Raw genomic sequence first — 13614 nt, forward strand, 5'->3', positions numbered from 1 at the left:
ATGCTGTGAAAGTGCTGCACTCAATTTGCCAGCAAATATGGAAAACTCAGCAGTGGCCACAGGACTGGAAAAGGTCAGTTTTCATTCCAATCCCAAAGAAAGGCAATGCCAAAGAATGCTCAAACTACTGCACAATTGCACTCATCTCACACACTAGTAAAGTAATGCTCAAAATTCTCCAAGCCAGGCTTTAGCAATATGTGAACCATGAATTTCCAGATGTTCAAGCTGGTTTTAGAAAAGGCAGAGAAACCAGAGGTCAAATTGTGAACATCCACTGGATCATTGAAAAAGCAAGACAATTCCAGAAAAACATCTATTTCTGCTTTATTTCTATGCCAGAGCCTTGGACTGTGTGGATCACAATAAACTGTGGAAAATTCTGAAAGAGATGGGCATACCAGACCACCTGAACTGCCTCTTGAGAAACCTATATGCAGGTCAGGAAGCAACAGTTAGAACTGGACATGGAATAACAGACTGGTTCCAAATAGGAAAAGGAGTATGTCAAGACTGTATATTGTCACCCTGCTTATTTAACTTATATGCAGAGTACATCATGAGAAATGCCGGGCTAGAGGAAGCACAAGCTGGAATCAAGATTGCTGGGAGAAATATCAATAACCTCAGATATGCAGATAACACCACCCTTATGGCAGAAGGTGAAGAGGAACTCAAAAGCCTCTTGATGAAAGTGAAAGAGGAGAGTGAAAAAGTTGGCTTAAAGCTCAACATTCAGAAAACTAAGATCATGACATCTGATCCCATCACTTCATGGGAAATAGATGGGGAAACAGTGGCTGACTTTATTTTTGGGGGGCTCCAAAATCACTGCAGATGGTAATTGCAGCCATGAAATTAAAAGACACTTACTCCTTGGAAAGAAAGTTATGACCAACCTAGATAGCATATTCAAAAGCAGAGACATTACTTTGCCAATAAAGATCTGTCTAGTCAAGGCTATGGTTTTTCCTTTTCCATACATGACCATATGACCATACATGTGGTCATGTATGGATGTGAGATTTGGACTGTGAAGAAAGCTGAGCACCAAAGAGTTGATACTTTTGAACTGTGGTGTTGGAGAACACTCCTTAGAGTCCCTTGGACTGCAAGGATATTCAATCAGTCCATTCTAAAGGAGATCAATCTTGGGGGTTCACTGGAAGGAATGATGCTAAAGCTGAAACTCCAATACTTTGGCCACCTCATGCCAAGAGTTGACTCATTGGAAAAGACTCTGATGCTGGGAGGGATTGGGGGCAGAAGGAGAAGGGGACGACAGAGGATGAGATGGCTGGATAACATCACTGTCTCGATGGATATGAGTTTGAGTAAACTCCAAGAGTTGGTGATGGACAGGAAGGCTTGGCATGCTGCGATTCATGGGGTCGTCAGGAGTTAGACACAACTGAGCGACTGAACTGAACTGGGAGGTTACTTTGTTCCCCCCTCAAAATTCATGTTGAAGCCCTTAACCCTTAAACTTCAGATGTGTCTAACTTTAAAGATTATTCAAAACAATAATTAAGTTAAAACGAGCTTGTGAAGTGGACCCTAATCTGGTTTAACTGGTGTCCTTATAAAAAGATAAGATCAGACATACAGAAAGATACCAGAGATGTGCGTGTGCAGTCAAAATTCTCTGTGAGGATGTGGTGAGAAGCTGGCCATCTGGAAACCAAGGAAAGAGGCCTCAGGAGAAATCAAATGGGCTGACATTTTGATCTTGGATTTTCAGCCTCTAGAATTGTGAGAAAATTAATTTCTGGTTAAAATACCCAGTTTATGTTGGTGGGAATGCAAACTAGTACAGCCACTATGGAGAACAGTGTGGAGATTCCTTAAAAAACTGGAAATAGAACTGCCTTATGATCCAGCAATCCCACTGCTGGGCATACACACTGAGGAAACCAGAAGGGAAAGAGACACGTGTACCCCAATGTTCATCGCAGCACTGTTTATAATAGCCAGGACATGGAAGCAACCTAGATGTCCATCGGCAGATGAATGGATAAGAAAGCTGTGGTACATATACACAATGGAGTATTACTCAGCCATTAAAAAGAATACATTTGAATCAGTTCTAATGAGGTGGATGAAACTGGAGCCTATTATACAGAGTGAAGTAAGCCAGAAGGAAAAACACCAATACAGTATACTAACGCATATATGTGGAATTTAGAAAGATGGTAACAATAACCCTGTGTACAAGACAGCAAAAGAGACACTGATGTATAGAACAGTCTTATGGACTCTGTGGGAGAGGGAGAGGGTGGGAAGATTTGGGAGAATGACATTGAAACATGTAAAATATCATGTAAGAAACGAGTTGCCAGTCCAGGTTCGATGCACGATACTGGATGCTTGGGGCTAGTGCACTGGGACGACCCAGAGGGATGGTATGGGGAGGGAGGAGGGAGGAGGGTTCAGGATGGGGAACACATGTATACCTGTGGCAGATTCATTTTGATATTTGGCAAAACTAATACAATTATGTAAAGTTTAAAAATAAAATAAAATTTAAAAAAAATACCCAGTTTGTGGTATTTTGTTATGGAAGCCCTAGCAAACTAGTACACCATCCACAAAGGCAGTGGAATGCATTCATTGTGCAAGCTGTAAACTAGTATAAGGGCTTCCTTGGTAGCTCAGCTGGTATAGAATCCGCCTGCAATGCAGGAAACCCTGATTCAATCCTTGGGTTGGGAAGATCCCCTAAAGGAGGAAATGGCAACCCACTCCAGTATTCTTGCCTGGAGAATCTTTATGGACAGAGGGTCCTGGTGGGCTACAGTCCATGGGATCTCAGCGTTGGACATGACTGAGTGACTAAGCAGAGCACAGCACACACAAACTAGTATAAATACTAATGATCAGGCCTCAAGGGAAACATCAGGCCCTGGACAAATTGGATAATCATAATAAAGTAGAGCAAAAAGGAAATTCCATTTCTCCACTTTCATCTCTTTTTTCCCCCCATTTTTTGAGCTAATAATACATGTAATAGTTAGGCCATCTAATGTCATTTTAAATATACATATGTTGAAACCAATCTATCTATCTTTGTAGCAGCAGCAGTAGCCAGAACACAGGCCACCTCTTTCCTGCTTCCTCTCATTGATTCAGAATGGACAGTTATGGGGAACCAGAGAATTGATGCTTTGAAACTGTGGTGCTGGAGAAGACTCTTGAGAGTCCCTTGGACAGCAAGGAGATCAAACCAGTGAATCCTAAAGGAAGTCAATCCTGAATATTCTTTGGAAGGACTGATGCTGAAGCTGAAGCTCCAATACTTTGGCCACCTGATATGAAGAGCTGATTCACTAGGAAAGACCCTGATGCTGAGAAAGATTGAAGGCAGGAGGAGAAGGGGACGACATAGGGTGAGATGGTTGGATGGCATCACAGACTCAATGGATGTAAATTTGAGCAAACTCTGAGAGAATGTGAAGGACAGGGAAGCCTGGCATGCTGCAGTCCATGGGATTGCAAAGAGTCAGACAAGACTGAGTGATTGAACAACAGGAATGGGCAACAGTAGAGATGCAAGAGATGAAGCATTTGCCCACTATTCTTCACATTCTTCTCTGGCTCTGTGAGATGGATATGAATGGCTGGGAAGAAAACCATCCTTGCTGAGTGATGGGACTCCTCTGCAAATCCCTCAAAATGATTTTTAATGCTTTCAGGTTAAATGTGTGAGAACCTGGCAGCCAAGAGCTACAACATACCTTGGGATGGCCTGTCCCATCCTTTATTTCTGAACTGTCTCAATCAAACCTCTGAATTTGAATCTAGTGATGTTTCTTTTCCTTTTTCTTCTCCTCCTTCCCCCTTTCCCCTTTCTATTTTGATAAGTGCTGCAGATACTCCTTCTGATCGGGATGTCAGATTTGGCAGGGGTGAAGGGGTATGGAGAAGTCCATGAGCAGTGAGTACTTTATTCTATTTTACACACATCTCATCTTGATTATGTTCATTTAGGCAAAATTAAAGTATTGGTTTGCTTTTACCCAACTTCTCCAACCACTCTACTGGTCCCCAATCTCCTTCTTCTCAAGTATTTCATCTCTTCACCATTTCATATTTGATATGTCTGAAGTATGACCCAAACTGTTACTTGATCTGAGCTTTACGATCCACCTCCCCACCCCTTTTGCCTCTTAAAACTCTAATTTTACTTTCATTTGTGCACTACTGGCAATCTTTAAATCTCTTTCTCTCTCTCTATTTTCTTACAAGCTTCATTCACTTTATTTTTTTTTCCATTTACTTATTTTTTTTAAATTTTAATTGGAGGCTAATTACTTTACAATATTGTATTGCTTTTGCCATACATCAACATGAATCCGCCACGGGTGTACACTTTATTTTTCTCATAGAAAAGTATGCGGTGGCTACAGTTGGAGCCTGGGTCCTCTGCATGGAAACTCTGGTGGAGGTCTCTGCAAGATGGTCAGTGAATTCCTAATACCAAGACTGGGTGAACACTGTCTCTTTCCAGAGATAGGAGTGAGATAACTATAGATTGGCAATGGCATCAAAAGTGGTCTTGGCCAAGTTTCCCAGAATGGTGGAGCAGCCCCTGTCAAAGGTGTAGAACTCTGTCAATTCCGACCATCAGTAGAAGCTTTTTGGGCACAGGGGCTGAGACCAGGCCGGAGCCCCTGGACGCAGGCAGGGAGTGGGTGCTCCAGCACACAGCTCCAGTGACCAGTTACCTTGGAAGGGACAATATGGGGCTTGCAGATCTTATTCCCCAGTAACCTCATCGCACACTGACAATGGAGAACTTGGCCAGAGTGCTGGCCCCACAGATGTTAGTGGTTACCTCCTTGGGAACTTGACACCAAAACTGACATGTCCCTTGTAATTCCCGATGGCAACAAATGCCTTGAACTTGGTCTACTGGCTAGCATAGGGCTGCTTTTGCACAGGCATATTCTTCAAAACCTTCTTCTTGAGGGATGCCCTGGGGAAAAAAGTCAGTGATCTCAGATCCCTTGATCGGCAGAGAGAAGAGATAGATCTCCTCCAGGGACTTGATCTTCATGTCGTGACCAGGTGGCCCAGCTTGGTGACATGGCAGGAGGGGGGTGGCTGGGTGCGGGAGTGGGTGAGTGTCGGGGGCGGCGAGGCCAGTCCATGTCCTTGGCCTTGCTTCTGCCAGCTTTGCAGCGTCGGCCTCAGCTGTGACCCGGGCATGGACACAGGTGCCCAAGCCTCCCAGAAACCACTACAGGAGGGTTTAAAACACACATTGTGTACAACACTCTGTGTAAAAGACAGGAATGTGCTCCAGGGCCCTGGGGCTTCCAGGTACTGCCGTGGCATCAGGGGTGTCATCCGCCATTTGCTGTTTTTACACAGAAGAAGCCAAACACCTCTGCTTTTTTCCCTACGTTTTCTCCAAAGATCCTTATTGGCAACACTGAATTTCTCTGTTGGTCCATCTATAAATAATTCCTTGAGGCTATTGCAAACACAGCTTCTTCTCCCCTACCCTGTATCTATCCATTTCTTTCCGTTCAGACACCATGACATCTAGAGCCTTGGAAATAAATAGATCATCTTGTATAGTCAGATTATATTTTCTATTGATTTTGAAGGTGAGAGAGGCTGCCACCCAGAGAAGATAAAAGCTTTCATGCTTCAGGACCTTATAGCAGGCAAGTTCTGGGATAGAAAATTGTATAGAAAGGCAGTCATCTTACTAAAATTAATCACTAATCCAGGTTCAAATTCACAAATTATTCTTTCTGAAAATAACAGCATCGTGGTTAAGAGCTTGAGCTTTGGAGTCCGCCAGGAAATGAACCTAAGCTTAGTTTCTCAGCAGGGATCTGTGTGTCTTCATTTAACTTTTCTGAGTCTCAGTTTTCTCAAATTGATTGTGACTATTAATATCTACCTCATGGGATAGTGTATGGCTTGCATGGGCTGTCATAGATTTAACACTTTTCACAATATCTGGCATGTAGGTGTTCAAAGATGGTACTTTTTTGATTACCATTTTATTACCATATAATTACCACATTGTTTGCATTTTACCCCTGTATACATTTGTATTTTAAATGTATTTCTTGTGTCAATAAAAATTTAATTGGTTGATCTAAAAAAGAAGAGGAAAACTTTATTCGAGCCAAATTGAAGATTATAACCCAGGAACTGTGGGAAGCCCCAGTGATTCAAGAGCTAAAGAATCTACCTGCAGTGCAAGAGAAATGGATTTGATCCCGGTATCCAGAAGATCCCTGGAGAAGGAAATGGCAACCCAGTCCAGTATTCTTGCCTGGAAAACCCCATGGACAGAGGAGGCTGGTGGGCTATAGTTCATAGTGTTGCAAGGAGTTGGACAGAACAGAGCACAAACTCAGGTACAGCATCAGAGCACTCTGAGAACTGTCCTGTCCATTAGAGGTCAAAGCACAGTAATATAAGTTTTTTGAGAAGAGAGCTGTATTTTAAATGGTATATTCTTGACAGCTGACACAATCCTAGATCTGTAAGTACACAGTGGTGGGTCATTGTGACCCCTTATAAGATGAAGAAGGAATGTTATCTTTTAAGGGATCATCTTATTGGTGCTAGGAGAATGCTGCTGTTCATGGTTGAGCCGGTATTTCTGCCTTTGGGGAGGTTTTGCTGATGTGTAACGGAGATACAGTGCACAGTAGATGCGGGGAGAGGAGGCCAATGGACCAAGAAAAAATTTTTATGTTCAAATTTTTCTTGTCATAAAATATGACTTGTATTTCTCTTTTAAGACTTTCTAAAACATATATTATATTCTTAGATTCTGACCTCTACTTTCACTACTCTGTTGTTCATATTTGTTTTTTTTTTTTTCAATGGAAACCTTTCAGGTTATGGTTTTCATGTACTCTAGGATCATTTGCTGCATATTTTTCACTGATATCCTATAGAAAATATTTAGGAACTCATTGATTTCATGTAAGAATTAACTATCTGTGTTTATGTAAATAGTTTTCTTATATTCCCGCTTTAAATACATCAGCACAGGAATCAGTCTTCTCCACGGAATGAAAGTAACATAAGCCAACCATCAAAATACTGTTAGGAATACTATGACAGGAATTAAAGTAAAAGAGCTCAAATCCCTAGAAGTTTATATTGGGGTATTTCTACAAATCTACATGCTTTCCATTATATCTGAATCTGGAGATCTTAAGGTTAAACCAAGTCCACATTAGATTATACAGATAAAATCATTTCAGTGGAAACGATGGTTCTTCAGCCAGGATGCTGAGACTTTTTTTTTAAATTCCCGATTTCATTATTTATTTCTTTTTGGCTCTGCTGGGTCTTTTTTGCTGTGAGAGTTTTCCCTCCAGTTGCTGTAAGTGGGGGCCACTTTCTTGTTGTAGTGTGGGAGCTTTTTATTGCTGCGGCTTCCCTTGTTGTAGAGCACAGGATTTATGGTGTGTGGGCTTCAGTAGCTGCAACACGTGGGCTCAGTAATTACGGCTCTCAGGCTTTAGAGCACAGGTTCAGTAGTCACGCATGGGCTTACTTGCTCTGTAGAATCTGGGATCTTCCTGACCCAGGGATTGAACTTGTGTATCCTGCATCGGCAGGCAGATCCTTTACCACTGAGCCACCAGGGGAGCCTGATGCTGAGTCTTAATAAGATTTTATTCTGGTGATTCTTTAGCTCCTCCAATTATATATCTTTCTCCTTTCCCAATATTACTTTTTCCAATCTCTCTACTTCCCCACTTCTCTGCTCCATTTTAAGGCTAAGTATAATCAGTACTGTTAAACTGAATTTCCATTCATCAGTAACAGAGCTCTACAAATTCTCCAACTGAAACTCATTAGCAACTGTGAATATTCCTTAGTGTTTACATTACACTGTATTTTAACCTTATTTACATGGATAACTCACACCTATCATTCCCAACTTTATAAGCCATCATAACAGGTCACACGGAGAAGGCAATGGCACCCCACTTTGGTACTCTTGCCTGGGAAAATCCCATGGACGGAGGAGCCAGGAAGGCTGCAGTCCGTCAGGTTGCTGAGGGTCAGACACGACTGAGCGACTTCACTTTCCCTTTTCACTTTCATGCATTGGAGAAGGAAATGGCAACCCACTCCAGCGTTCTTGCCTGGAGAATCCCAGGGACGGGGGAGCCTGGTGGGCTGCCCTCTCTGGGGTAGCACAGAGTCAGACACAACTGAAGCGACTTAGCAGCAGCAGCAGCAACAGGTCACAAAAATTCAACAAAGAGAATGTCAGTTCCAAGGACTGTTACTATCATAAGGATAAGAGTTGAATATTCATTAGTGCCAGGAAATTTTTAAAAATGTCCAGATATACTCTGGTAATTTTGTTTGCTCCAAATGACATTGGCAAACATGTAGAGTATTATTGAAGAGTATTTCCAGTTATAATTATATCAAATATAATTTTAATAAATTATTTCTAAAATTGATAGATTCTAACAAAATTGCATCAGCATGTTATTCAAAGTCATTAAACCTCAAAAGGAAAATATAATCAAAGCAAAATAATTATAAGACATGTTGGGATTTGCTAAGTAATCTTTCCATTTAGAAGTGGATTTAGACAGTAGGGTACCAAGCCTCTATAACAGAGAGTCTTACATACACACGTTCATTTAGTCTTTCATGTTAATTGATTTAGAGGGACAAATATTGATGTTTGCTTCATAAAGAAGCTTTAAAAACTCTTCTCAACCTTAAATTTTATAATTCAAGTGTTATAACTTAAAAAAATGTTTTTTTTTTCTTTTTAATGTCGATGTGACCAAGATGCTGATTATTATCTGAGTGCTACATCACATCCATTCTCCAGGTTTCTAACTTGATCGGGCCCAGGAGGCTGACCTCTATGGATTTCATTCCCAGGGTTTGCCCTAAGATCTCCTGTTGAGTTGGGTTGATGAGCTGCTCTGGCCAAAGTTTGGAGTACAGGAAAAATATGGCAAGGGACTATGAGTTAGAGTCCCTGGCTGAGACCCTGACTTATGTTGGTCTCAAGAGTGATCCTCAAAATGGAATTCTCAGGTTGCAACATTCACATACTTGAATGCATAGATATCCTCGTTGGGAGGACACGGGATACAATAACATCACATTACTCAAATTATCATTAAAGGTGGCATGGGATGGAATATGGAGCTTCACCAGTGGCTCAGCAGTAAAGAATCAGTCTGCAATGCAGGAGACTTAGAAGACTCTGGTTCAATCCCTGGGTTGGGAAGACACCCTGGAAGAGGGCATGGCAACCCACTCCAGTATTCTTGCCTGGAGAATCCCATGGACAGGGGAGACTGGCCAGCTACAGTTAATGGGGTCACGCAGAGAAGAACATGACTGAAGTAACTTAGCACACATGTATGTAATAGAGTACAGGGAGTGAACAAAGTAGTGAGGGACCAAATAGTCTTCCACTTAGTTGATATGGCAACCATGGGGTGGATTGTGGAATGGACTGGACACTTCTGGATACTCTGGAGAGTGTACATTAAAAGATAAAGTCTAGAATTCCCAGTTCAAAACACTAATCGGTGGAAAATTCCAATAGCTCAATAAACCTGAAACACCAAGGACTCAGATTTTGCAGGCAAAAATGTTTGGGTAACTCCACCAGATAAAGAATTCTGTTCAGCCAAGATGCTGGTAGAAAGTAGAGGAATGAGTGCTAAAAGACATAAGCTGTTGTTATTGGTTTTGTAGCCAACTACAAAAAGCTTTCCCAGCAGTTTTAAATGAATCGCTTTCCTCTTTTTCCTTCTTACATTTTATGAAGAGTGTCAGTGGTGGCTAACATCACAGTCTAGATTCCAGGGGTGGGAAGTATGACAGAACTGATATCACTCAACCACGACACTACGGCTGATGAGATTTTGTGTTTCTCCTGTGCAGGGTTCACAAGGTCTTCATTTAGGCAAAGGTCAAGGGTAAAAGCTGAGCAGCAAAATGAATGGACCGTATGCTTTATTCTCTGTTTGCATACCCCCACCTCACACTTTGATCCATACCATGCTCTTTACCCTCTGTGTGTCAGACACTGACCTCTATTGGATTCCATTATCAGGCTTTCCTTGTCCTTTGACCTCTATCTGGATTTGGCCAAAGGGAGACAATAATAGGGTATTGGGAGGTGAAAGGGAAAGCATGTTGGGTTACTTATCCCCTTTGCACCTTTACTTTTGCTTGGCCAAAGTTGTGGCAGTGGCTGTGTTCTACAGCTACAGCTTTCGTCCTTCAGTTCCTCTTCTACGGTCCCAAATATTTTCTAGGTTATGGAGACACTATTCCCATTCTTGTCCCTTTGGTTGTGAAGTAGCAATGATCTGCCACTCTTGCTGATGATCCCTGAGTGTTTCAGTAAGCCTTGCCCATACTTCTTTCATGGAACTCTTTCAGTTACAGTCTTTGTGTTTGCCATTTCTTTCCTGCTAGTACAGCAATATCGGAGAAGGCAATGGCACCCCACTCCAGTATTCTTGCCTGGAAAATCCCATGGATGGAGGAGCGTGGTTGGCTCCAGTCCATGGGGTCGCTAAGAGTCGGGCACGACTGAGCGACTTCACTTTCACTTTTCACTTTCATGCATTGGAGAAGGAAATGGCAACCCACTCCAGCGTTCTTGCCTGGAGAATCCCAGGGACGGGGGACCCTAGTGGGCTGCCCTCTATGGGGTCGCACAGAGTCGGACACGACTGAGGTGACTTAGCAGCAGCAGCAGCAGTACAACAATATACCATGGAAGGAAGAAAAAAAATTGAGAGGGACTTGGTAAGGATAGCCGTTGGCAGTGGGATGCACCTACAAGTGGTGGAGAAAATGTGGCTAGGAGAGCAGAGCTGAGAACGCAGAGAATATGGACACAGACAACAGTCGGTATTCTAGATGAATAGCAGTCAGCATTATAGATCATAGCAATAAGTAGTGGTGTTAACTGATAGGCATGTGGGGTAAAGGAGGTGAGAATCCAAGTGAAGTTAGTCTCTGGAAGAACCTGCTAGCCAAGTGGACAAAGTAAATGAATCAGGATTTTCAGGTGTCAGGGCTTCAGGCATCAGAATTCTCATTTCTGTTTGGGACTTGGCAAGTGCACAGAAAAGCTTTGGTTTTGATGACAGTTTTTGAACAGATTACCAAACACTGTTCATTTACTTCATACACTAGCTTGTTTTTTCATCCATTCATCAAATATGTATTGAATTCCTTTTATACTGCAGGTCCTGAGTTGGACACCAAGGCTATAAATAAATGTGTGTAAGATATATTATCTTACTTCATGGGATTCACAACTTACCAGGAGCTGAAGACATGTATGAATGTAACTAGTACTTGGTTACTAAACTTCTTTTTCTGGGTATATCCTGTAGGTACCTCATACTAGATATGCATTCAACCTTACTCCCTATTTTCTAAAAAGCACAACTCTCTTCCACTCTCCATTTCATGAACGGCAGCATGGCTATGACCTTGTTTCAGAGTTGACCCCTTGGCCCACTGGAGTCAGTCATTCTTTTTTTTTCTAAAATCTGTTTTGTATACATTCCTATTAGAGGATTTTTCTTATTTATGCATCTGATGAGCAGCCAAGGTTGAGAAACTACTGTATTAGATATAAATTCTTCCTAAACTGCGCTCATAATTGGTCCATAGAGAAAGGAGTCAGCTGTATCTTGTAGGGGGAGTGTATGTATGTTTGTGTATATCCAGGAAGGAGAAGAGTCCAGTATTTCTTGCTAAGTTGTATATATGGAGCTGGTGGTGCTTGTTGGAGATGTCAGACACATAGTGTGTGATTAGTTGCTCAACCACGGATTCTCAGGATGATATTATTTGTAAGAATCTCCACATTCAAGCTGTCATCATTGTTATCAGCACTCTGGGATCTTAGGGACTGACTCGTACAGATTGAACTCTAAAGCCAAAAATGTCAATTTATTATTATTTTTTTATAAGATACACATGTCATTGCCTGACAGTGTATTCTGCCCTGTGCAGGGAAGTCTGATTATAGCTGGACACAACAGAATTGAATGTAGCATAAAGAAAATAGGTTTCGGCTTCAGCCCCTCCCTTACTTGAGCCCTGTGAGTGCTGGGCTTGACTGGGAACTGTAGATTATTCCCAGTAGAGAAGGGAAGCCAGAGTTGAAACCAGGAAGTATTTCTATGTAAATATTTTTGGTAAATTGCCTGAAGAAATCTCAGAAGAATGGGACCTGAATTTTCAAGCCCCTAATAATTCATCATGAATTCTTTTCTTAGTATAAATAAGAATTCATTATTGTACTTAATTTTAAATTTATAATTTTGTCTTTTTTATTGAAGAAGTTCCAACAGATGGTATCTCAGGTTTCCCTCAAATCTGGATCTGTCCCTGTGTCTCTAACATGGGGATCTGGGCACTGCTGGCTTGACCAGATGATTATCTTTCATGGGCAAGATTCTGTTTACCTTTTTGATACCATGCATCTCACAGTTCTGGGGTTATCGTTTCATTGCTTCAGGCAGAAAACAAGCAATTAAGTTACAGCTTGTTTACATGATTGTATCCCATAGAGATCTTGAGAGGAAAACAGGTTCTCCTGAAAGGGACCTGGAAAATCCCTTCAGTGATTCATTTAAAAACAGTTCCTACGCCTTAGCTGGTGGTCTTGTAGTTAAGAATTTACCTGTCAAAGTAGGGGACATCGGTTCGATCCTGGTCCAGGAATATTCCACATTCCCAGGAGCCACTAGGCCCAGGCGCCACAACTACTGAGCCAGAGAGCCTAGGGCATGTGCTCCACAAGAGCAGCCACCACAGTGAGAAGCGCACGTCCTGCAATGAAGACCTCCATCTTGGTGCTAGTCATCTGTTTCATTGGAGGGTGATACTTGTCTTTTTATTCACGTTGTCAGGCTAGTGTGCCCAGTACACCATATGTAATAATAGCAACATTACCATTTTCAAGATAGTACTCACCAGTGAAAACTTTGATATGCTTTTTGTCAATCTACCTCATGAAGAAGCATGGGTTACAGAAGACTTGTCAGAGATGAGTGATTAAAAATGTTTGTTTCCACCATTCTCTTTTTGCAAGGAGCTGCATCAGGCATTACTGACAAAATAGAGGCATGGCCCTAAACCCCCTCCCTTTGTTCCGTAGGCATGGACCGGACCTGGAATGAAGGAGTTAGTCTTTGTGATTCTGACTTGTTTTTCCCTTTCCTCGGGCTGAGTTGACTGAAGAGAATATTAAGGTGCTTATTGTTTTTGAGAGGAGCATGAGAAGGCATAAAGCCTTCTGCAGCTGTGCTCAAAGAATAATTTATAAAGTTAATCACTGACATTTGTTCAAGGACTTTTACAAAAAAGTGTTCCAGGGTGAGCACACAGGCCACAGCTTGAGGCCATGGGAGGGATTGCTATCTGAAGCCCATTTGTGAGAAAAGTTTATGGCAAAGGAGTTTGCTGAAGTTAGGGCTTAGGAATAATTAAAATAGTTAGGAGCTAAAGATTTAAGGATTGCTGTAATGTTAGCATATTCTACTATAGCTTATAAAAATTAGGGACTTTAGAGATATTATTAGGTAGAAGCCCTTTCTAAGAAAT

At 41.8% G+C, this 13614-nt stretch overlaps 1 pseudogene; it reads right to left on the minus strand.

Annotated features, from left to right (window-relative positions):
* Positions 1 to 4341: 4341 nt before the first annotated feature.
* Positions 4342 to 5349, minus strand: LOC102276465 (small ribosomal subunit protein uS5 pseudogene; annotated as a pseudogene).
* Positions 5350 to 13614: the final 8265 nt, after the last annotated feature.

The sequence above is a fragment of the Bos mutus genome, chromosome 4 (assembly GCF_027580195.1).
Source record: "Bos mutus isolate GX-2022 chromosome 4, NWIPB_WYAK_1.1, whole genome shotgun sequence".
Lineage (NCBI taxonomy): Eukaryota > Metazoa > Chordata > Mammalia > Artiodactyla > Bovidae > Bos > Bos mutus.